A 25,747-nucleotide genomic window follows, 5' to 3' on the forward strand; every position below is an offset into this window, starting at 1 on the left:
TTCTAACTAAAACATACCATGTTACATTCAGAATGAAGCTCAATTTTCAAAACTCTGATAAACTAAATATAGCTCAATTATCCAACGCTAGAACAGCATGGAAGAAAGTGAAATAGAGAGATAGTCAGGATTACCAGTACCTCTTTAGTCAGTATAGTAACAGAAAAGTAAGCAAAAGCGAACACTAGACAGATATCTATTAACCGGAAAAACAAGTTTAATAAAATGGAGTAAGACATATGAAAGAAGATGTAGCTATTTTTAATGCAAATATACAAAAAATAATTATATCTCTGTGATAATTGAATATGAACAGCAGCATGGATCAAAAATGCAGTGAGAACACATATCCCTATCCTCACACCACATATTTTGTGAATTGACCAACCTGAAGATGCAGACAAGATGATAAGTTAAGTGTTTTATACTAACTGCAGCTGTTTGCCATTATATACCTAAATCAATCACTTAGGCAAGACTCTTAGATTCACTAGAGAGTATGCTTCAAAGCTATAGTTTTCAATTATAAAAATATCTTCTAGTTTTCAACATTACAAAGGTAATTTTGCAATGTGAAAAACTGTAAATTAATCAAAGCAATGACATTCAGAGTTTGACACTGATGTGAAATGTTGGCACCCAGTCCAACAGTTCCCTAGATTAATTCATCATTTTGCTGTGACTGTGTGCTTGCCTTCACCCCCACCCCATTCCCTGGTCTTCAGGCCATACCAAGGTTTCTTCCAAATGCCTCATGCTTTCCCACTAGATGTAACGGGATATGCTGTGCTGTTCAATAGTCCAAACATCAGGTAAGTCTGGACTACAAGAAAACCAGTATATTCAAACTTACTGTCAAGAAGCAGATGAACAAAAAGTGTAGGTGTTTGTTGGTCTTGACTGATTCAAGAATCAGTCAGAACAGGCAATGAAATTGACAAGAAATTATCATTCTCCCTTGTATACAAAAGGAAGAATATACCAAGTGAGCTGCAACAGCGCATCCAGCATGGAAGTTACCAGGAGAACACATAGAAAGGAACGAGCATCCAAAAAAGACTACTAAAAATAACCAAAGATTAGTGGTATGTTACTATGTATTTTCACCAATAAGCCAGGTCTGTCTGGAGATCTTTAGAAGTGGTAGAAATGGAAGAACTACATTACATACACCTACATCTCAAAGAACCAATCTCCAAAACGTAGTGTTGATTTACATACAACTGAAACATAAATTATGCTTTTTGATTGCTGTAAATGCCCTTATGTCCAACATCATGATTTTCACATAATGAACCAACTGCCCCCTCAGTCCTTTTGCAAACTGAAATGCAAGTACTTCAAGACTGTAGTGGAGACTCAGGAGACTATGGAATGATATAAACAACACATCCCCAACGATAAATTACTGTAAAATAAATAGTTTTTTTTCTTCAGATGTAATATACTCATGCAGAAGCCTCAAAAGTGCTTCTTCTGAAAGAGATCAATACGAAGTCTCAAATCACTGGAAATTCAAGGGCAGCATCTGTTCTAGAATTCTGTCTATAGAGCAGTGTTCACAGACAAGTCAAAACTTAGGAAAGTTAAGCAGCAGATCCACATATCTCCTGGACTATTACATTTTTAAGAGGCCTCCAAGGCTTCTGGAACCGCAGTCTGACAAGACTTGACCAAGCCTAAAACATTCAGAAACCATATTGATAATGTTTGAAGAGGGAATGTTTTCCCTTTAACTCTTCCCTTATACAACCCATATATCTTCAAAACTGTCTGAAAGACATTTATCTCTGAAAAAAAAAAATACAATATTACTCTCACATCAGAACACCAGGTCAACTCCAACAAAGAAGTTACAGCTACAAACACAAAAGTATCTGCAGTGAGATACTAAATAGACCAAAAGAAACTAATGCAAGAGTTTCTGTCTCACCAGGCAAAAGCCACTAAAAACCTTCAATGTAAGTAAAAACATTAAACATTATCACATTCCTAAAAGATCCTGACAAGTATGAAAATGCTAAAAACTGATAAGAGATTTCATTGCTGAAGAACATTCTCATTTGAAACGAATTTAAGACACAAAGTCTCTCTGGACCAAGTAACTCAATCCTTACTTCGCTGGTAATGACAGACTCTACTGATGAAAAAGTACAAATTTTAAAGAGCATACCACAGTCTTGTTATCACAAAATGTTCATTCATGAGAATATTAATATGTATACTATCTTCAGGGAACTTCATTAGAAAACGCAGGATGGTTCCAAGAAAAATGAGTTATTCTATTCTCCACTTATCACAAAAATAAAGAAGGGGGCCAGGGAGGGGAGGCTTTTGCTCTCTTTAACGGAGCAGTAAGAACCCTTACCCCTTTTGCAGGTCCAGGAATCAGTGCTGTCTGACAAATTACAGTGGACTTGTAGAGCCTAGCACACCTTCAGAGGAAATAAATTGAGGAAAAATGGGGAAAAACTCTTCAGTAGGGCCTGTTGTAGCAAAACGAGGGGTAATAGTTTTAAAATAGAGGGAGGTAGATTCAGATTAGATATTAGGAAAAAATTCTTTATAATGAGGGTTGTAGAACACTGGAACAGGTTGCCCAGAGAGGTGGTGAGTGCCCTATCCCTGGAAATGTTCAAGGGCAGGTTGGATGAGGCTCTGAGCAACCTGATCTGGTTGGAGATGTCCCTGCTCCTTGCAAGGGGGTTGGACTAGATGACCTTTAAAGGTTCCTTCTAGCTCTAACTACTCTATGATTCTACGATTCTATGAAATGAAAATATTTTAAAGACCAATTACTTTGTATATAGATATATATGTATTACAAATGCACACAGACATAACACCTTTCTGCATAATAAGGCCTAAAATTCCTCAAAAGTTTCTGATTTTAAAATAGAAAAAAGTTTATTTATCCTTATGCAACAATGAACTATCAGTAATTAACTGCAAGAAAGATCTGTTTTAAAAAAAAAAACAACAGTCACATCTGGCTTAAAGTTCCTTCATTTCTGTCTAGAGTGAAATTTAAGAAGGACAGGGACAGTTGGCTGTCTTATTCTAAGTAATTCATTCTTCCTTTCTCTCTCTCCCCTTCTTTCACTTTCTCCATCTCATTCCACCCTGGTCAGAAATAGAAAGAGGGGAAAACAAACTAACTGTGACGATAACAGTTGAAAAATAAAATGGCTAATATAAACACCAGCTCTGGGCATGCTAACCAGCCGTGAATAACGTTAGGAAAAAAAAAAAGATACGTCATGGAAGCAAATACAAAAGCTACCAGCAGATTTCAATCTCCATATATTTTTCCTCACTATTCAAAAGAATAACTCAGAGAATTGCAAACCTCTAGAGTTCATCCAGTCCAACCACTCCACAAACAGCAGAGTCAACTAGAGCAGTTTGCCTCTGACCATATACAGGTATGTTTTGAACACATCTCCAAGGATGGAGACTCCACAATCTCTCTGCACAACCTGTTCCAGCATTCTATCACTTTTGCAGAAAGAAAAATGTTTTCTTATGTTCAGATGGAATTTTCTGTATTTCTTTTTTTTTATTTTTTTTTATTTTTAATGGCCAATTCTGTGTCCCTGGACAGCACAGAAAAGAGTTTGGCTCGCTTTCCATTCATGCACACTCCTGAGCCCTCTCTTCTCCAGGCTGACTAGTCCCGCCTCTCTCAGCATTCCATAGGAGAGATGCTCCAGTCCCTTAGTGATCTTTGCTGGACTCACTCCAATATGGCCATATGTCTCTTGTACTGGGGAGCCAAGGACTGCATTCACCACTACATACGTCTCTCACCAGAGCTAAGGAGAAAGGAAGGATCACCTCCCTCCATGCACTGGCAATGCTTTTCCTAATGCAGCCTAGAAGGTTGCTGGCCTTCTATGCTACAAAAGCATATTGCTGGCTTGCAGTCAACTCATTGTCCACCAGGACCCTGAGGTCCTTTTTGGCAAAGCTGCTTTCCAGTCAGTCAGTTCCCATCACATTCTGCTACATAGGGTTATTCCTTTCCAGATGCTGGACTTGGCATTTGTTTTGGTTGAACCTCATTATGCTCCTGTCAGCCCATTTCTCCAGTCTGCCAAGGTCACTGTGACTGGCAATGTACCCATCTCATCTACCAACGACTCCTCTCAGTTTTGTATTGCCTAAAAACTCGCTGAGTGTATGCTCTGTCCCATCATCTCTAGGTCATTAATGAAGAGGTTTAAGAGTACTGGACTGAGTATCAATACCTGTGGCATGCTGCTGGTCACTGTCTTTAAAGTTGGCCTTTGTGCCACTTATTACAACCCTGTGAGCCTGGCAGTTCAGCCAGTTTCCAATTCTCCTCAGTGTCCTCTTATTTAACTCATACTTCATCAACTTGTCTATGAGGATTTTAAAGCCTTGCTAAAGTCAAAACAAAGGAGATCCTCTGCCCTCCTGTAACCCACCAAGTCAGTAATCCCTTTGTAGAAGGCTATCAAGTTGGTCAGATATGACTACCTACCAGTGACCTTCTTTTCCTTTTTACAGTTTGGAAATTGTTTACAGGATTATTTGCTCCACCACCTTCTCTGCAATTAAGGTGAGGATGCTCTGTCCATAGTTCCCTGGATCTTCCTTTTGAAGACAGGAGACCTTTGCTTTCATCCAGTCCTCAGGAACCTCCCCTGATCACCACGACCTTTCAAACACAATCAAGAGTGACCTCCCAGTGCTATCAGCCACCTCCCTCAGCATTCCTGTGTGCATTCTACCAGGTCCAATGGACTTGTGTATTCCTATTTGTTTAAATGGTCATAACCTGATCCGCTACCACAGAGAGCAAGCCTTCCTTGATCGAGGCTTTCCCATTGGACTCACGTATCTGCAACTCCTGAAAGCAGGCCTCACCAATAAAGACCAAGGTGAAGAATACACTGAATACTCTGGCCTTTTCCATGTCCTTTTCCACAAGATCTGCCTCAAATTGCACCCACAGAACTTAACTTCAGTTACTGTTTGGACATTTCATTCCCCCTTCTCCCTTTCACATAGTTCAATACTTAAGTAGTCGCTGAAGAGAGTGTTTAAAGTAACTTGTTTCTTATCATGATCTGCTATTTCCTTGTTATCAAACTCATTACAGGGATATAGGATTGTGACTTCAGAACTGTTTTAGTCACACAGCTACAGCTTGAATTATATTTTGATTATTAAACTCAAAACTAAACAACTCGCTTTACCCTCTACACATTTGTCTCGCTTACCAAAGAAGAAAGTGACAAGTGCAGGAAGGAACTGTAGTGTGCAGTCAGAAGTGACTAACAGTATGATTTGGGAGCCAAACACTAAACATTTAGGGCATCACTACTTGGCAAAAGATATTTTTTCAACACTACTATCATTTCATTTCAGGTATTAAAAACAGCAACAACAACAAAAAAAAAACCTGAAATAGTACTGGAACTTATTTGGAAAAAAAAAAATTAAACTCAAACATATGGCACTATCAACATACTAATAAATTTTGATACAGTAACTTAGTCAAACAGGAAGTTTGTCAGAAGTTCTTTAAAAAGACAGATATGTCTGAACCTTTTTTTTTTCCCTGAGCATTACTGCAGTTATAAAGTAACATTATTTTGAAACAGTAACAGCAGATACTTCCTATGTTTGCCACTTTTTATAAGAGCACTGGCATGCCAGCTTAATAGTCTAAGGAACTACATTGATTTTAATGACACATTTGTCATGCCAATGAAACCTTCAAATTCAAAAGATATCATGGCTTCCATAAAAATGGAAAAAAAAAGCCCTAGCCACTGACATTTCAATTAATTAGAATAATATTTATCTAATGATTGCAGGTTTAATTTTTTTTTTTATTTCAATCATGTAAATGACTGTAAGGTGGTATCACTGCTATTCTCATATACATACAAGAATTGAACAGCATATTTTCTCAAGCCATGAATAACCTTGTATTACTGACTGCAATTTTGGTGTGGTAGTTACATTTCATTATCAACTAAGAGAAAATTAAAATAGAGTTTGCCTTATAGGTCAGCTCATCCTTCTCTCTAAACTGGAAAGACATGGGTTTGATGGACGGACTTATCCTCCTTATCGGTGGATAAGGAGTTGGCTGGATGGCTGCACTCAGAGTCGTGGTCAGCGGCTCGAAGTCCAAGTGGAGACCAGTCAAGAGTGGCGTCCTTCAGGGGTTCGTGCTGGGCCCGACCCTGTTCAACATCTTCGTTGGCGACATGGACAGTGGAATAGAATGCATCCTCAGCAAGTTCGCTGATGACACCAAGCTGTGTGGTGCCGTCAACACAATGGAAGGAAGGGATGCCATCCAGAGGGACCTGGACAGGCTGCAGAGGTGGGCCCGTGCCAACCTCATGAAGTTCAACCAGGCCAAGTGCAAGGTCCTGCACCTGGGTCATGGCAATCCCAGGCACAAATACAGGCTGGGCGGAGAATGGATTGAGAGCAGCCCTGAGGAGAAGGACTTGGGAGTGCTGGTGGATGAGAAGCTTAACAAGAGCTGGCAATGCGCCGTTGTGGCCCAGAAGGCCAACAGCATCCTGGGCTGCATCAAGAGAAGCGTGGCCAGCAGGTCGAGGGAGGTGATTCTGTCCCTCTACTCTGCCCTGGTGAGACTCCATCTGGAGTACTGTATCCAGTTCTGGAGCCCCCAACATAAGAAGGACATGGACCAGTTGGAGAGGGTCCACAGGAGGGCCACAAAGATGATAAGAGGGCTGGAGCACCTTTCCTCTGAGGACAGGCTGAGAGAGTTGGGGCTGTTCAGCCTGGAGAAGAGGATGCTCTGGGGAGACCTTATAGTGGTCTTCCAGTATCTCAAGGGAGTCTACAGGAAAGATGGGCAGAGACTGTTCGATAGGCTTGTTGTGACAGGACTAGGGGTAATGATTTTAAAATAGAGTGAGGTAGATTTAGATTAGATATTAGGAAAAATTTTTTTACACTCAGGGTGGTAGAACACTGGAACAGGTTGCCCAGAGAGGTGGCAGATGCCCTCATCCCTGGAGACATTGAAGGCCAGGTTGGACATGGCTCTGAGCAACCTGATCTAGTCGGGGATGTCCCTGCTCCTTGCAGGGGGGTTGGACTAGATGACCTTTGAAGGTCTCTTCCAACCCTAACCACTCTATGATTCTATGATCTACAAATTACCCAGGCTCCAAACACAGGAGTTGTTTTTCTAGTATTCTTCAAAAAGCAAATCCTGAGAGAAAGCAATTCATAGACCGTATCTGGAAAATTCTTGAAAGGTAACTCCTTAATGACAATTTTCTCATCACTGAACTAATACAAAATAACTAGCAGCAAAAATTATTTTGCCAAGAGTTACGTTTAATATTGTATCATTGTGGTCAGTATTTTCAGAATAGTCAAAAGTTCTACTAAAAAATATTATCAAAATAAAATGCAATGAGTTAGTACAAGAAAGTATGTGAAGCTATGCGAAATACTTAGCTATATTATTTAAATATCCTACTTATTAAAGTATTCTTTTGCCATTTTGCTTACAAATGTCTTTAATATTTTCCTTCTCTGAAGCCTAAAGAAATTGAAGAGATACTCAACTGCCAGAAATAAGGAAAATACCAAAGAAAATCTGTAAAGTTTGGGCACCTCAGAATTTTCCAGTACTGAAAACCCCTGTAATAAATGTGAAACACCCACATATTGAAGAATACTTTCCAGAAATTCTATGTAATGCCTTCCAAAACACAGGAATTTAATGGAAGGGAATCCAACAACAAGAATTTAGTATGAGCAGTAGATCATACACTAGCTCATTGGGGAGCACTGCCAAAAGCACTTGAATGAAGAGCGAGCAGAGAGCAGGAAAGAATGAGCAGAACATGAGATACACCTCCTCACAGAAACACTCAAGGAAACAGTTGGATCAAGACGGCAACTACTCCTTCAAAGCAGCTGCTTTCATCTCCTTTAGACGTACACTGCCTACTGAGAGGAAAATTAACTCCATTCCTGCTGACCCCAGGACAGTATCCACCCCTTACTCTATACCACTATGTCATGCTTTTATATAAATATATATATATATATATAAGCAGATGTCATTCCCTCAATTTATGGGCTATCTCTTCAAAGTCTGTTGCATTCATTTAGTCCATTACTTTGGGCTCATTTGTCATAATAGCCTTTCAAGGCAGGGGAGATGGTATGTAGTGTGGGGCTGTTGCATGCTGCATCTGGAGCTCACAGCTGGTACCTCTGGCGTGGCTGGTATGTCTCATCCATGGTCTGTGAGTTGAAGATATTGACAGAGGAAGTTGTTGGGTGCCAGTTCTGGTTCCATCACCACCGCACCTCACTTGGTTTCATCGAAGCTCGTTCTTCACTGATGAGGGTGATTCTTGCTGCAATACCTTTGATATGACATACAATAACTACAGAAATTATGACATACAGTTCAAATTATTGGCTATTTTCACCTAGAATAAAATCTCCTTGAGGTACACATCAGAGTTTCCCATCCTCCCACATCACCCACCAAGTACATCCAGGTCCTTGAGCAAAAGCAATCCCACAAGTCGGTTTGCCTTTGCCGAGGGGAGGAATAACCCAGACTGTCTTCCCCAGTATATTCCTTACATGCACCACAGGGACTTTATCACCTTCTACAGTATGTAAAAGTTGTGACTGGGCAGGGCCAGCTCGATTGGTGGATCCCCAAGTGTTGACTAACCAAGCGGCTTTTGCTAAACATGTATCCTAATTTTTGAGGGTTCCACCACTCACTGCTCTTAGTGTAGTTTTCAGCAGTCCAATGTACCTTTCAATTCTCCCAGAGGCTCGTGCATGATAGGGGATGCAATATACCCGCTTAATGCCGTGCTCTTTGGCCCAGCTGTTTACAAGGCTGTTTCAGAAATTAGTCCCATTGTCCGACTCAATTCTTTCTGGAGTGCCATGTCACCAGAGAACTTGCTTCTCCAGGACCAGGATAGTGTTTCAGGTCGTGGCATGGTGTACAGGATACGTCTCTAGCCACCCAGTGGTTGCTTCTACCATTATAAGCACATGGTGCTTGCCTTGGCGGGTCTGTGGGAGTGTGATGTAATCAATCTGCCACATCTCCCCGTATTTATATTTCAACCATTGTCCTCCATACCAAAGAGGTTTTAAGCGCTTGGCTTGCATAATTGCAGCACATGTTTCACATTCATCGATAACCTGTGCAATAGTGTCCATGATTAAACCCACACGTCGATCTTTAGCCCATTTGTATGTTGCATCTCTTCTTTGATGGCCTGAGGTGTCATGGGCCCACCAAACTAAAAAGAGTTCACCCCTATGTTGCCAGTCTAGGTCCACTAGGGAAACTTTAATCCTAGCAGCCTGATCCACCTGCTGGTTGTTTTGACATCCTTCCATGGCTCAACTCGTGGGTACACGGGCACCTACGCGACGTACTTTTACAATCAGATTCTCTAACCAGGCAGCAGTACCTTGCCACAATGTGGCAGGCCAGACGGGTTTGCCTCTGTGCTGCCAGTTGCTCTGCTTCCATTGCTTTAACCACCCCCACAGAGCATTTGCCACCATCCACGAGTCACTATAGAGATAAAGCACTGGCCATTTTCCCCTTTCAGCAATATCTAACGCCAGCTGGATGGCTTTCACCATTTCGCCACTTTTCAAACTGACTTGATTCACCTTGGCCTTCAGTGGTTTCTGCAACTTGTTGTGTAGGACTCCACATAGCAGCTTTCCACTTTCGCTGTTTTCCTACAATACAACAAGACCCATCAGTGAACATAGCATATCACCTCTCATTTTCTGGTAGATTATTATACAGTGGGGCCTCTTCAGCACGTGTCACCTCTTTCTCTGGTGGCATTCCAAAATCTTTGCTTTCTGGCCAGTCTGTGACTATTTCTAAGATTCCTGGACGATTGGGGTTTCCTATTCGACTCTGCTGTGTGACCAGTGCAACTCACTTACTCCATGTATCATCAGTTGCATGATGTATAGAGGGGACCGTCCCTTTGAACACCCAACCCAGTACTGGCAGTCAGGGTGCCAGGAGGAGCTGTGCTTCAGTACCAACCACTTGTGAAGCAGCTCAAACTCCTTCAGATGCTGCCAGTATTTCTTTTTCAGTTGGAGTATAACAAGCTTCAGATCCTCTGTATCCTCAGCTCCAAGACCCTAAGGGTCAATCTCGAGTCTCCCTGGTGTTCTCTGCCAAAGACCACAGACAGGGCCATTGTCTCCAGCTGCAGTGTAGAGCATGTTTTTAACATCTTGTCCTGTCTGGACTGGCCCAAGGGCTACTGCATGAGCAATCTCTTCACAAATAATTTTCCAAATAGTGCTCCAGTTGTACAAACGTCCAACGGTGTTCTGAAAATTCTGCATCCTTTCTGTACTTGCCCCAGGTTCACAAGGGAACTCATTTTTGTTTGCCCATTTCTTCAAACATTATTGATCGTTTTTGAACTAACAAACATTTTGGACATAACCAACTTGAAAATTCCATCTACTTCTTCAAAAGGTCATCAGCAAAGATTACTCTTGTATACTTTAGTCCTCTCTAGATAACAGCAGGGCTGATTCACAAGAATACTGCATTGTAGCTTCCTACACCTACCCTCTGCATACAAGTCAATTTAAAATCTTCAAGGGCATACAAAGAAGAGAGATATTGATATATGCAAACACAGCTTTAATGCACAAACAGCATTCTGTCCTTATATCTGATTAAATGCTATGTTTATGTGATGTAGGCCCATTAAGTTGGCTCTTAAGTATCTAATTAAGCAGAAAACCAGCTCTTTTACGTTCTTCACGCTTCTTGGCAGATGATTGTGCCATAAATACAAGTATATGATTCCACAGTGAATATTGTATATTGGTAAATTCATTCAAGAAGAATATTGTACATGCTGTAGTATCATATAAATAGCAGCTAGGTCCCAGAAAATTAATTACATCTTGTAGTCATTCACATAACAAGTACATTTAATGCCAATATAGGTTTTTACTTGAAAATGTTCACTACTCTAAAACTTTTTCTTCACCTATAAAAAAAAAATTCCCTGTATTTTTAAACATCTTGTAATTTTACACTGCTTTTCACTTACACTACATAAACCAACATTATTGTTTATATTTGTTATTTTAGTCATGGTTAGTGTATTGAAGAAAGGAAGACATCATTACAAAAAATAAACAGAAAGCAGATGAAAAGTTGTTTCAGAACTGGTGTGTAGCTGATTATTTCAAGCTATGCTTTTCAACATACAGACATTAAACAGAAAAAAAAAGATAAATAATCATTTCAACTTCAATATAACTGCTCTTACAGTAAATCAATATGAGAATAAAACATGCTTACATGAAATGGAAAATTCAGGAAGTAAATTTGCATACTGACACCAGTAATTAAAAAATAAATTAGAAGTAAGCATGTAATGCAATGCCACAACACATTAAACTGCATGGAAATTCAGTTGGAGGGATAAATGCACAGGTAAATAGAATACAAAGATTTTTTTACAAACTTCTTGTTCTCTATTGTCCTTCGTACTTTAGTAGACTACTTCCTCCCAGACTATTTTTCTACATTTCCAAGCACTTAAACACATTTCCTAAACTTACATATCATTATATTTAAATATAAATAGAATTAGGAATAAGCCTATTCTATTTTCTCTTTTGCTTACCTTCTGTTTTGTTCTTCAGTCTTCACAATTTTCTATTACTATGTGCTACAACACTCTACACACAATTGTTTTTCTCAGTTTTTAATCATAACTACTGATTTTTTTTTTATTTCACTTTTATAAAAATGGTACAGTTCTAAGAGATGCAAAGTATCGTTTCAGATGCAATTTTCACCTGAACTCCACTGAAAACATAGGAAGCAATGAAACACCTGTAACTATCATATTTGGCACAGAGCATCCAACCTCTGCTTTTTTGTTTTGAATGGGAAAGTGTTTTGTTTTGTTTTAAAACTATGAAGCAAGCAGTGCAGTAGGTTGCATCTGGATGCAATGGAATCCTTAACCTGCAAATTCTGTTATTCAGGTCTGTCCAATAAGAAAAATATTAGGCAGTAACTATCCTAAGCAATATCTTGTGGTCTAGAAATAAAGATAAGTACCCACACAATATATAGAAACCAAGCTATTTGGGAGAAGGGGCATGGGGAATTGAATAAAGGCAACGACTGCTGTTCTGGAGAGTAAATTACATCTTTACAGAAATTCTGAAAGTAACCTACCTGGTTTGGGAATATGTGCGTCCCATAATAAATACTGGATACTGTTTCTTACAACATAAGGTTAAAATGCTTCAGGCTCCTGAAAGTGTCACAACTGTACTATGTAAACAACTCTTAGTAAAAACACCTTTAAGAGGGTATAATCTATTAATATGAACACTGTAAAATGTATGTTCTTGTTTTTTTAAATTTCTGCTTTTTATATACTAGCTAAAATTTTATTATCAGATTTTAACCTCTTTCTAAATTATAAATCTCCAGTGTTGCGAAGTCTTTCAAACTCTTCTAGCTCTCTAGTTGTGGCAGAAGTACTTTACCATGTAAGTATCTCTGTAAAGCATAAAATTAGTTAGCAATACACAAATGCGACTAAAGCACTTTCAAGTAGATATCATACTCAGACTAGATCACACTGCTAAATAAGTTTTTTAAAATTCTAAAATTTCATAGTTTAATTGAGTTGGTACTCTAAATTGCAAACATCATACAAATTCAGAATGTTGTTCACACTACTGCTTAACTAACACTTAAACTAACAAGACTCACATATCTGGAACTTAGCACCAGCTAAGTAGTTTGCCTAAAGACTGCTCAGATGAATCAAACTACTATTTAATGATATTTTTCTAGATTTGCAGTTATATATGGCACATTTTAATACAATTTTCAAAGACAATAATACAAAACCATCTTATTTCATTTAATAGATCCAAAATAACTGTCACCATACTACGGCCTTTTTCAGTGAGGATTCCAGTATCAAATGATGTGGAGGAAAAACATTCTGAGATAAACAGTTAAGCCAGAAGATTCTATGTACATAGTCAGACTTATGAGCTCCATTTAAAAGAAAAGCTTTTTCAGAATTAAGTTTTTTAAATTCCTGTGATAAAAGAAAACTCTATTGATCAATATTTGAATCTACTGAAACAGTGGAACTCAGCTGAAACATTCCAAGTCAAGTCTATAACATTTAGCTGTTTACATTTCATAATTTCTTCTACACTGTGTAGCCCTTAGGGTTGCTCTTTTTATCAGTAACTAAAGATCTAAGTTTTATACTCTTAGAACAGCTTTCACCTATCCAGATTAAAAAAAAAAAAAATTGTGTCATCTTAATGGAATATAACAGGTTACATAAAACTAACTTGGACGTTCTCTTAAAGCAACTGGTCTTTACCATAATGACACTTCAATCACCATTGCCAAAAACAGACACAGGAACTGAAGACGAGTGTTTATCTTGTGTAGATCTACACCATTACTCAACAATCAGTGTTTAAACTTTCAACTCAGTTAGCCAGCTCAAAACATTTAAACTCAAATGCAACCATCCAGAATTACATCTATTACTATTCTGTGAGACAATTTCTGTCTCTCCTCCCAAATCACCTGCTTGACCATATATTTCTACCTTTCACACGCAACAAGTCTTGAAAACATGTAATACTGGCAGATTGACATGACATAAAATGCACTTGTCTTTTATTCACTACCTCTTTTCACAGTATCTTCACGAGACATTTCTAAACTTTTCTAAGCATGTTAGAATTCTGATGATTTAAAAGAATCTATTTTATTGTGCGTCTTATAAAACAAGATCTTTACGTATGGATTTTTATATCAACATGGTTCGCTATAAAATGAGAACTGCTGCATAGTATCTGATAGCTAAATCAAGAGAAGATAACAGAGTAAACAATAACTTCAGAAAAGCCTGACTGTGACTAGCAACCACTCTCCAGTCGTAGCTAATACCACATGCTCCAAGGATAGACACTGAGAATCCAAACAGCAGGCAGTTACAGAATAACCTCTTTCTGGGAAGTCTCTTTTCAATTTCAGTTATCCAAGTGGGATTCACTATATTCCTTCCAAAATATGCATCTACCTGTATAGCTAGCGACTTCTATGAAGTTCCAGTATAGATCAATTTATAAAACAAGTTGAGATTTACAAGCCATTTAAAGTGAGTATCAGTCATTTGATGTTTCTTTGTTTTCTCCTATGGTTCAAACTACTACAATTCAAAGTCACTCATTCTAAGCAGCTTTGCCAGGGTTTTGGTACCACAGCTTTTCAAAAGTACCTTCATTTTGCAAAGAGGTTTGCCCCTTTGAGAAACAGAATCTCCCCAAAATTCAGAATAGTTCACTATTAAAAGAAAACCATGACAACTGTTTGTACTCTTGCTTTATTATGACATCCGGCCTGGTCACTATTGCAAATTCAATCTATTAGTGTTGCTAGGAGCCTGTTGCTATGCAACCTAAAAGTGTTATGCAGCGCTTTCAGGCTGAGAAGTGCTGAAAACACTGCAGGCCTCCTCCTATGGCTCTAACCAGTTTATTTAAATAGATTAACACTCTCCTCAGTCAAATCCCAACTCCAGGCATATCCTTAAAAAAAAAAGTTACAATAAAAGCTTTGCATAATGTAAACAAACACAAAACCAGAAAATTACACAAAAGTAATACATCTGATTTCTGCTGCATGCTACAGCAAAGTAAATAGTATTTCCTCCAATTCATCCTTTAAGTTAGGAAAGTTAAAATCCATAAACTTCAAAACTCCTCAAAGTGTAACTTCCAACAGCTATTATAATGGAGTTGCACAGCATGCTCAGCACAGATATTTTATAATCAATTTTGACATAAAAAAATGCATTGTTTCATACACTGGATAATAAAGTGAGACATTTTTTAAAAGCCCTAAAAACAACTTCTAAATGGCAGAATCTACTTACTATTTATCCTCTATATCGATAGATGCCCAACAGGCCTGTAAGTTGGTTTTAAGACTTTGCAGTCAAACCGAGTTCTGCCTTTGTGTGTCTATCACCTTTACAAATTATGCAAACCAAATTAGATGTCTATGTACATCTCTGCAGATTTATTTCTTCCAGCAATATTTTTGCAAATCTGATGGAGAATGGCTAAGAAATGACATGCAGAAGAGCTGAGTATTGTGGCTCTTCTCCACTCTTACTAACAATCTGAGGCTGGTCCAGCCTGCACCAAAGAACAAGTTGCTCTACAGCAGCAGAATCAAGAAAGTTGCTTTCCTCCAGCTTGGTCCTTTAAACGGATCCATACTACAATACACTAGCATGGGTTGTTGAGTGTTTGCTGACTAACTCAGCAGGATGCTGGGAGTGTAAAATGTGTTCTAAATGCCTTTTCTTCAGCAGCAGTATCCATTTTGCTTACCATCCCAAACTAATTATTTTGTTGGTATCTGTTTTTCTGAAACTTAAATCACTCTTTTGAATAACATGGACAGCCATATCAGAAAAAAAAAAAAACCAAACAACTCTTTCCTTAAGTGTACAAAGCTAAGAAAGAAACACACTGTCCCAAAAGTTATTTGAAATGCTAATACTAATTGAACTTAAACTGCGGTCCAAAAGAACTCCTGTTGCTCCAGCCAGCAAGTCGGCTTTGTCGGGGGCCCAGCTGAAGTGTCTCTATACCAATGCACGCAGCATGGGGAATAAACAGGAAGAGCTGGAGATGCTTGCACACGAGCAGGGCTACGACCTCATTGGCATCACGGAGACGTGGTGGGATGACACATACGACTGGAGCGTCAGCATGGAGGGGTATAGGCTTTTTAGAAAGGACAGGAAGGGGAGACGAGGAGGGGGTGTCACTCTCTACGTCAGCAACCGTCTGGATTGCGTGGAGCTCCACCTGGGGATGGAGGAGGAGCTGACAGAGAGCTTATGGGTCAAGATTAGAGGACAAGGACAGATAGGGGATATTACGGTGGGGGTCTGTTACAGGCCGCCTGGCCAGGAGGACAGAGCAGACGAGGCGCTCTATAGCCAGACAGGAGCAGCCTCACAGTCACAAGCCCTGGTCCTCATGGGGGACTTGAACCACCATGACATCTGTTGGAGAGACAACACGGCAGGGCACAGGCAGTCCAGGAGGTTCCTGGAATGCGTGGATGACAACTTCCTCCTGCAGGAGGGGTGCCATACTCGACCTTGTGCTCACCAACAGGGAGGACTGGTGGGGGATGTGAAACTAAAGGACAGCCTTGGCTGTAGTGACCACGACACAGTGGAGTTCAAGATCCACCGGGCAGCAAGGAAACTACATGGCAAGCTCTCTGCCCTAGACTTCAAGAAAGCGGGCTTCAGCCTCTTCAGGGACCTGATGGGCCAAGTGCCATGGAAGGCGGCCCTGAAGGGAAGAGGGGCCCAGGAAAGTTGGTCCACATTCAAGGAGCACCTCCTCCAAGCTCAGCAGAGGTGCATCCCGACGAAGAACAAGTCAGGCAAAAAGGGCAAGAGGCCTGTGTGGATGAGCAAGGAGCTCCTGGACCAACTGAAAGTAAAGAAGGAAGCCTATAGAGGGTGGAAGCGGAGACAGGTAGCCTGGGAGGACTACAAAGAGGCAGTGTGAGTGGCCAGGGATCAGGTGCGGAAGGCCAAAGCCCTGATAGAACTGAATCTGGCCAGGGATATAAAAAGCAACAAGAAAAGCTTCTATAGGTATGTAGGGGACAAAAGAAAGTCCAAGGAGAATGTAGGCCGCCTCCAGAAGGAAACCAGTGTGCTAGTTACCCAGGACATGGAGAAGGCTGAGGTTCTCAATGACTTTTTTGCCTCAGTCTTCACCAATAAGGAGTCTTGTCCCGCCACCCAAGCTCTGGAAGGCACAAGCAGGGACTCCGAGGATGAAGAACTGCCCACTGTACTCGAAGAGCAGGTTCGGGAACATCTGAGGAACTTGAAGGTGCACAAGTCCATGGGACCTGATGAGATCCATCCGCGGGTCCTGAGGGAACTGGCGGATGAAGTTGCCAAGCCACTGGCCATCATATTTGAGAAATTGTGGCAGTCTGGTGAGGTCCCCGATGACTGGAAGAGAGGGAACATAACCCCAGTTTTTAAAAACGGGAACAAGGAAGACCCAGGCAACTACAGGCCGGTCAGCCTCGCCTCTGTGGCCTGGAGCAGATTCTCCTGGAAACCATGCTAAGGCACATGGAGAGCAAGGAGGTGGTTGGTTACGGCCAACATGGCTTCACCAAGGACAGATCGTGCCTGACCAATTTGGGGGCCTTCTATGATGGGGTGACAGCATTGGTGGACAAGGGACGAGCAACGGATATCATCTACCTGGACTTGTGCAAAGCTTTTGACGCTGTCCCGCATGACAACCTTCTCTCTGAACTGGAGAGACATGGGTTTGAGGGATGGACTACCTGGTAGATAAGGAGTGGGCTGGATGGCTGCACTCAGAGAGTCGTGGTCAACGGCTCGATGTCCAAGTGGAGACTGGTCACAAGCGGTGTCCCTCAGGGGTCCGTGCTGGGCCCGGCCCTGTTCAACATCTTTGTCGGTGACATGGGCAGTGGGATAGAGTGCACCCTCAGCAAGTTTGCCGATGACACCAAGCTGTGTGGTGCCATCGACATGCTGGAAGGGAGGGATGCCATCCAGAGGGACCTGGACAGGCTGCAGAGGTGGGCCCGTGCCAACCTCATGAAGTTCAACCAGGCCAAGTGCAAGGTCCTGCACCTGGGTCATGGCAATCCCAGGCACAAATACAGGCTGGGCGGAGAATGGATTGAGAGCAGCCCTGAGGAGAAGGACTTGGGAGTGCTGGTGGATGAGAAGCTCAACAAGAGCTGGCAATGCGCCCTTGTGGCCCAGAAGGCCAACCGCATCCTGGGCTGCATCAAGAGAAGCGTGGCCAGCAGGTCGAGGGAGGTGATTCTACCCCTCTACTCTGCCCTGGTGAGACTCCATCTGGAGTACTGTGTCCAGTTCTGGAGCCCCCAACATAAGAAGGACATGGACCAGTTGGAGAGGGTCCACAGGAGGGCCCCAAAGATGATCAGAGGGCTGGAGCACCTCTCCTGTGAGGACAGGCTGAGAGGGTTGGGGCTGTTCAGCCTGCAGAAGAGGAGGCTCTGGGGAGACCTGATAGCGGTCGTCCAGTACCTCAAGGGGGCCTACAAGAAAGATGGGGAGAGGCTGTTCAGTAAGACCTGTTGTGATAGGGCAAGGGCTAATGGTTTTAAAATAGAGGGAGGTAGATTTAGATTAGATATTAGGAAAAAATTTTTTACAATGCGAGTTGTAGAACACTGGAACAGGTTGCCCAGAGAGGTGGTGGAAGCCCCATCCCTGGAAACGTTCAAGGCCAGGCTGGATGAGGCTCTGAGCAACCTGATCTAGTTGGGGATGTCCCTGCTCCTTGCAGGGGGGTTGGACTAGACGACCTTTGAAGGTCCCTTCCAACTCTAAGCATTCTATGATTCTATAATTGTCTTTACAATAGCCATAACAGCCAATGTGACAAAATGGGTTCCAGAAGTCAGATGAGAAAATGCTAGGGTTTGTCCTTCCCTATATCCTTCACACTACTTAGTGGCTGAAGTTTTCTAGGGGAACCTTGAAAACAATAACAAATAGGAAGACTGTTCTGAAGACAAAAATCTCAGAGGGCTGGCACTAAGACAGTAAACATCATCAGAATGTATTCATCAACACAAATTCTTCTAACTAGAACTTTGCTTCTTTTCCTGAATTTGTAAGCTTGCAGAATCCTTTTCTAAAGTAAAACCAAACTTTTTATCTGTGTTAGGATAAGACTCAGATCACAAAGAAGTTGCTTTATCCCCATACTTGAAGGATTCAGCCTAGCAAAGTTGACAGTCACTACTCTGGTAGAGTCCGCAACCAAATACCACAATCAGACACGTTCCATCAACTTCTACAGCCAAAACCATAAATCTCAACAATTATTGAGTATGATTACCATTGCTAGTTCACTTTTTATAATTGTATAAAGAAAATACCACAGTAATGTTAAGTTATCCTAGAGGTATTGACCTCAAAGGTGACAGGCAGCTCAGAAAACATCAACAGAGGTACAGCTAGAACAATCTAAGAACATCATGTTGTAAAACTACCTACCAGTTTGTAATTAAAAAGTAGATATTGCTTACCTGAACTAAGTTTTACAGTCAACATTTTGTTAGAGCTTGCTAAGTGCTTCCATGTTGCCTAAGGATTTATTAGAGACAGGAAGGACTTTCAGAGAGCACAAATCCAAAGCTATGTCCATCTACCATTTTTTCTTCAATGACCTTTCATAAGTATGACATTCCCTTCCATGTCACTGAAGCAAACAAAGCTTGCAGATATAAATGTTTTATTTACAAAGGAACAGAATATGGCCTTGGTTTATTAAGTCTGGTGAGACACCCTGGTTGTCTTCACTGACAGCTCAATAAAAGAAATTTGACCAGAATCTGACCATAATGAGCTTAAAGCCTAGCCTAGCATTCCTCCATCTTTTATTATAGAAGATATCTCACTTGTAGCACTGGCCATTCAAGGAAGCTATGCAAGTTGAATGTTCCCTTGGCAAGTAGCAAATTAGCTTTAGGAGACAGTTCCACACTACCAAGCTGATTTAAGAAGTCAATGTTGTCTCCTATAACTCTAGAACTCCTATTCTTAGGATATAATTCACTACCACCACAATTATACCAGAGAAAATGCACACAGAACTGCTCCCTTGTTTCCTGCCTAGAAGAAAAAAGTTTTAATGAATTATGTGAAATAGATAAACTGTGGCTACTGCTACAAGCAAAAAACCCTGTATCATTTAAGGTGCTTAGAAAGGTTGTTTCAGCCTTCAGAAACAGTGCATGGGGGCAGGGATCCTGCAGAATGTCTTTTCCGCTAGTTTCTTCTAGATATCCAATCAATTAATGTAGATGGACTATATTTGATTCTACATACTTCATATACATAAACTGTCATGCATACACACCGTCACTCTGCCTACACATTAAAAAAAAAAATCATACATAGTTTCTCTCACCTTTAAGTAGTTTCAGAAGATTAAAGTTCTCAGCAATACTGAGAATAAGGCAAAAAAATAAGGAGAAAAAAAAAGTTACTTGCCTGTATGTATTTAAATACATACTTTTTAAAATGATACTTAAAACCCAGCTATTTCAATACTAAGTTTTAGTAAATACACAAATTCCAATAGTAATTTCAATGTGGCATAGCCATGAAACTTCATTACCAGAAACTGGCAATATCAAGCTTTTAGCTGTGACTCAACTAAATTTCTCTGGAGATACTGCTTAACAATGCACAAATTGCTCACATAATCATCTTCCACATACAGACTACTGACACCATACCCTCAGATGAGTAAACACACCGCTAGCTGAAGCTACGATTTTCTCGCAAACTGCTTTCCTACAAATTTATTAAGGTCCTTAGCACTAAAGTAAATGATTGAGAAATTGTTGTTCCTGTATCCCAAACACTCCCACAGCTAATACAGAAGCAGCATGAAGGAGAAGTGGAAGACAAAGAAAAAACAAAGGTAGGATGAGTAATTGTAAAAGGTCAAGCACATAAGAGAATGATCAGGAGAAGAGATGTAAAGTATACGTAGAGGAACAGCCACTAGCTCAGATACAAGTGAAAGCTAATAGTGAAAAGCAGGGAAGACAGTTGGAATTAATGCATATAAATTAATGGTTTTCAGCTTCCTGAAAAATCTTACCTTTCCTGCTTTAAAGCTAAAAGAAGCAGAAATATTTTTAAAGACACTGTCCATATATCCTCAGAATGATTGTAAAATTGGTGCACTGTACAGAAGAAAAAAACCAGCTACATTGCAGGCACAAGTTTGATTATGCCTAATACACAGAATACAATGACCACACAGAGAGGTCAGAAGCGTACAAAATTTACAATAATAAAACTATATTTACTTAAAAATAAACAAGACTAGATATGTTTCAGTAAATTACTTAATTCTTACTGAAATGTAATACATTCTTAATATCTTAATTTATCAAAACTACATTATTGTGTTCCATCACATCACTTACCATTCGCAATAGGTATTAAATTTTCGGGACCACGGGAGCTAAAAATGTCATATTCAGAAATAACAGACTTAAGAGGATATAAGACCAAGTGCTACAGGAACAGTGACCATAATGAAGTAAAAACTATGCCCTTTTCACTTTGTACATACGTGGGGCTGCAAAAATAATGTATTTGTATCTGTTACTAAAAATTTTTTTCTATATTTAAATTACAAAGGTTTTTCAATATTATAACCAATTATACGAATGGAGATGGTATTTTTTTCCACATCTCCAAACACAAAAAGATGGCTTTAAGTAAGACTTGTCTATCCTATAAACAATCAATAATAAAGCTAATTTGTTATAGTTCCAACAAAAACCTGAATTTGTTGTTACAGTAATGAAAGTCAGTTTAAGTTATCACTACAACGTTATCAACATCAGATACTCTGAGGTGAAATGAAAATTATGATTGTAAATTATGAAAAAATATTTATGCCTCTGTGTATGGATAATGTACTCAAACACAAAAATACAGATTAAAATTTATTGCATATAAAGGATATAAAGGATTATTAATATGTATATGAATAAATTAATATAAAGGATTGGAAGAATCTAAAACTCTTAAAGAAACCCGGATCTCTAAACACACATAATTTCTCATCCCATTACAAAAGAGGTCTAAACTGAAACAGAATTACTCAATCTGAACATTTCAAATCCTAAAGCTCAGTTCTTCCTGATCTAAGCAACACCGAGCTAGTACCTTAAAGCTGATCAATATGGTTACACTTACTTAAATATTTAAAACCTACTGTGGATGAACTGTTCAAAACTTTGACCAAGAAACAACTACATGTGGAAAAGGAGTGCAGAGAATTACGGGTGTGAAGAGTATAATAACTGATCATACCTTGGGATGAGTTACACAATTTTTTCGAAGTTAGCCTCTAATTGCCTGGGATGATTGTACATATGTTTTCCAGGACAAATTCTGACAAACCCAAGCAACAGCAGCAGCAGCTCCTCGGTCAGCATACTGGGTATGGGAGCGTGGACTTGTCATTCCACAAAGGTGGCAGGTATCAATAGGCTCTGCAGAAAATCTTGGTAAGGGGGTCAAATGAATACACTTCTAAAAGTTCAAAATGATTTAAAAAAAAAACCAAAACCCACAACCAAAAAACCAAAACCACAAACTCAAACAGCCCAAGATCTTATTTTAAGATATCCTCAGAGCTTCCCACTCCTCAGTATGATTTTTTTTTCCTGAAGTATAGAGATTTACCTATTCTCAGGTTGCTGGTAAAAGAAACATGTTTTGAACTTCTCAGTATATGTTCTTTGCAATTATATAAAATTGGCAAAAACAATGTTCCTCAGAATATATTTTTCAAGTGTCCATTTTGTGTATATTGACGTGAAGCAGGTTAAAGCACCCTGAGAGAAAGCTACAGATTAGCAAACAAGAAAGCAAAGTGGCTGCTGGCAAAGAAAGAATCATGCAGACCCTGTAAGCAGTGATCAGCAGCTGTAGGCTATCCCTACAACCCAGCAGATATATGTCAGCAATGTGTGATGCTCAGCAGCCTTGTCACACCCCACTATCTCAGGTAAATTGTTAAATATTAAACCACATGCAAGCCAGGCATCCAACAAGGTACAGGAAAAAACCAGTGGATACTGAACTGCAGAGCTTAATACCTAAAAATGAGTGTCAAAAATACTGAAAATACAATTGTAATTACAAAATAGACATAAATAGATATCACTGCCATCAATGATAACATAAGGCAGCAAAAAAGGACTAAATCATAAATTCAAAGGAAGAAAAAACACTGACAGAAAGGAAGATTCAAAGAGTGGTATATACTTTAATTTTATGTCTAGGAAAAAAAAAACAAACAAAAAGAAATGCACAATCAATCTGTAAGAATATATAGAAAGAAAACTTTCAAACAAGTACTCACAGAGAAATTACAAAATTGTGTACATATTTGGAATAAGCCACCTTACAAAATACTGCTTTATGTCCTAAAGATACCCTTCACTCTGCCTTGTCATCTAAACACTAGGTATCTCTCTAAAAATCTCCCACTTTGCTTTGTTTCCATATATTCAAAGTACAGTATTTGTAAAATTAAATTATCACTTTCCTAATACTGTATTAAAGTTCGTTCAAAAGGAAATCAAACATCTCACTCTCTCTTGGCAAAAAAATATGAAAAAAAAAAAAAACAAAGACAGATGGTTACTGATGTTAAAAGTATCCACATCCTTTGCCATCTGAGTATAGTTGTATGAGGCCACTAATATTCCACCATGTTTACCATGTTCTTGTTTCTTAAAGAAATAAATATCTAAGTTAAGAGCAAATTCAGCAACAGCAATTCAACAGGAAATACACAAGAAATGCATTATATTGGAAGCAATAACAAAGAAATATTCTCACTGTAAGAATATTATTTTACCACGCATGCTTGAAATTCAGTATTGCACTGGACAACAACATGTAAGATACTCATTTTAACATTGCTTGCTTTCTCGTGTGACTTTTCCCAACATGTCAGCTTTCACAAGTGCGTATTTATCCACAACACATTGTTATTACTATGTGTTCCAAAACTAAAGCTTAATTTTGGTGTCTCATGAAGTGATGAAATATTTTTAATGGAGAAATATACACAAATTCATACACACACAAATAAACCAAAACACTCCATAAGCCAAACATGCCAAAAAACTCCCACATGGCTTTTTGTCCACCCTGCAGTAAAAGGCACTCAATTCCAAACAGTACATACTGTTCTGCTTTTCCAACCTTTTCCAACTCAGCACCTTAGAAGACAGTCATTTGAACAAGCCTCAGCCTACATTTCCTGGCTAGGTATCACTACTTTTATTTTTGTCCATGTGTGACTTAAAACCAACCATTTCAATGTTTGTTTTTAGATTACAGGCATATATTTATAAACAATATTCTAAAATTATTAAATTCTCCTTGCTTATCACTGCACTCCTCTCAGAGAAACAGTTCTCTAAGCTCTTAGCAAAGAGTAACTCTAGAAAGCATATGAAAATACGAAATTGTGGAAAAATAATGCATAGTGGTTTTTACTAGCTAAGATTATCTGGCATGGCTCTTTTTCTCCGAAAAGAAAAACCATTAAGAAAAAATAGGAAGTACAGTGTAAAGCCCAGACAAAGTAACGAATACTGAACAACATACTGGCACACAGAATTAAAAAGAAAAAAAAGTATTAGAGCAAATTCATTAATTATAAAAAAGAAAATAATGTAATTAATCAAACTAGTACTGTATGAAAGTGAATAGTTAACAAATCTGTACAGTAATTGCACTAGCAACACAAATGGAATATCAAGAATTGCACAACTGGATCCAAAGCATTTTTGTTTGTTTGTTTTCCTAACAGAAATTTTCATATCATCTGACAAAAAGCTTGATGTTCAGGTACTGTAAATATTATTACTTTCAAAAGATGGTTTAATGAAAGGTAGCATTAACTGATTTTTATAATTGTTCAGTAAGATCTGTTTTATTAGGCTCCATCCTACTGGACACACAGAGAACCAGAAAACAATCCAAATACAAACAACATTCAGCGACAATATTTATTAAAGGTGTATGTTATGAACAGTAGAAACTGAACTTGATTTGTAAGTCTTAAAATAAAGACATAGGACTACGTAACATACAATTGCTTTTTTTTTCCCCCCATAACTGTCAAGTAACATAACATTATCAGATAGACACCATTAGCTATCCCATTTATAATATGGGAACATAAAAATCTAAACTATGACACATACAACAACAACACGGAATACTACATATATAATTTTTGAAATATGCTAAAGATTATTAGATTTTTTTTCTTATTGAAGCTCTTTGTTTTGCTCAACAAGATTTATATCACTTTAATTTTCTTGGTATTCATGTTAATCACTGACATGCAAAAGTCATGTAACCTTACCTGACAGGAACATTCTTAAACACAAGAACAGTAGAACAGAGGTACTTGGAAAAAAGAAGTACCGGCTATGTTACGGTGTTAGATCTTTCAGGATATTTCAAGTTTCACTGTGCATTCAGTTATTTAGTTCAAACGGAAAAAAAAGGATTTTTCCCAGGAAAAAAATGCACTGAAAACACTTACAGAAATCTTACATACCCCTTCCACTTAACAACTTACAGATAATAATCAAAATGCAGGTTCTGAATAATGTATTTGCTTGTTTATACCTTAATCATTGAATTTGATTCAGCTAACAATGAAACATCCGCATTTAAATAAAGGGATTACTTTCTAATACTGTCTTGATTACCAAGACTATATTTATCACAGTTAGTAATATATATATATATGTATGTATGTCTTTGCTCATCCCTCAAGTAGTGTTGAACAAGAGTAAGAGATACACTGATTTTGCTATGGATTTCGGCATCTGAATGCCCCACAACGATCAAACCCCAGACAAAACAAACAAAAAACCAAAGAGAACTAATTAAATCAATAGAAGCATTGATTCTGAAACTACTTTTCTGATTTCACCAATAGCAGTTACTGCCATGCACAC

At 39.1% G+C, this 25,747-nt stretch overlaps 1 protein-coding gene across 5 annotated transcripts in view; it reads right to left on the reverse strand.

Moving 5' to 3' along the window:
• The window catches only part of RFX3 (regulatory factor X3), a 126,110-nt gene that overhangs the window by 88,633 nt on the left and 11,730 nt on the right, over positions 1–25,747 (reverse strand). The window contains exon 2 of one of the 5 annotated variants that reach the window (XM_086769928.1): positions 22,062–22,254. The exons of 3 other annotated variants lie outside the window; for them this stretch is intronic. The gene's annotated coding sequence lies outside the window, so the exon portion shown is untranslated. Of the gene's footprint in view, positions 1–4,507; positions 4,623–22,061; positions 22,255–25,747 lie in introns of those variants that run through there. One more of the 5 variants, XM_086769930.1, reaches the window with a different exon arrangement.

This window comes from Chlamydotis macqueenii, chromosome Z (assembly GCF_036417535.1).
Source record: "Chlamydotis macqueenii isolate bChlMac1 chromosome Z, bChlMac1.mat, whole genome shotgun sequence".
NCBI classification, from domain to species: domain Eukaryota; kingdom Metazoa; phylum Chordata; class Aves; order Otidiformes; family Otididae; genus Chlamydotis; species Chlamydotis macqueenii.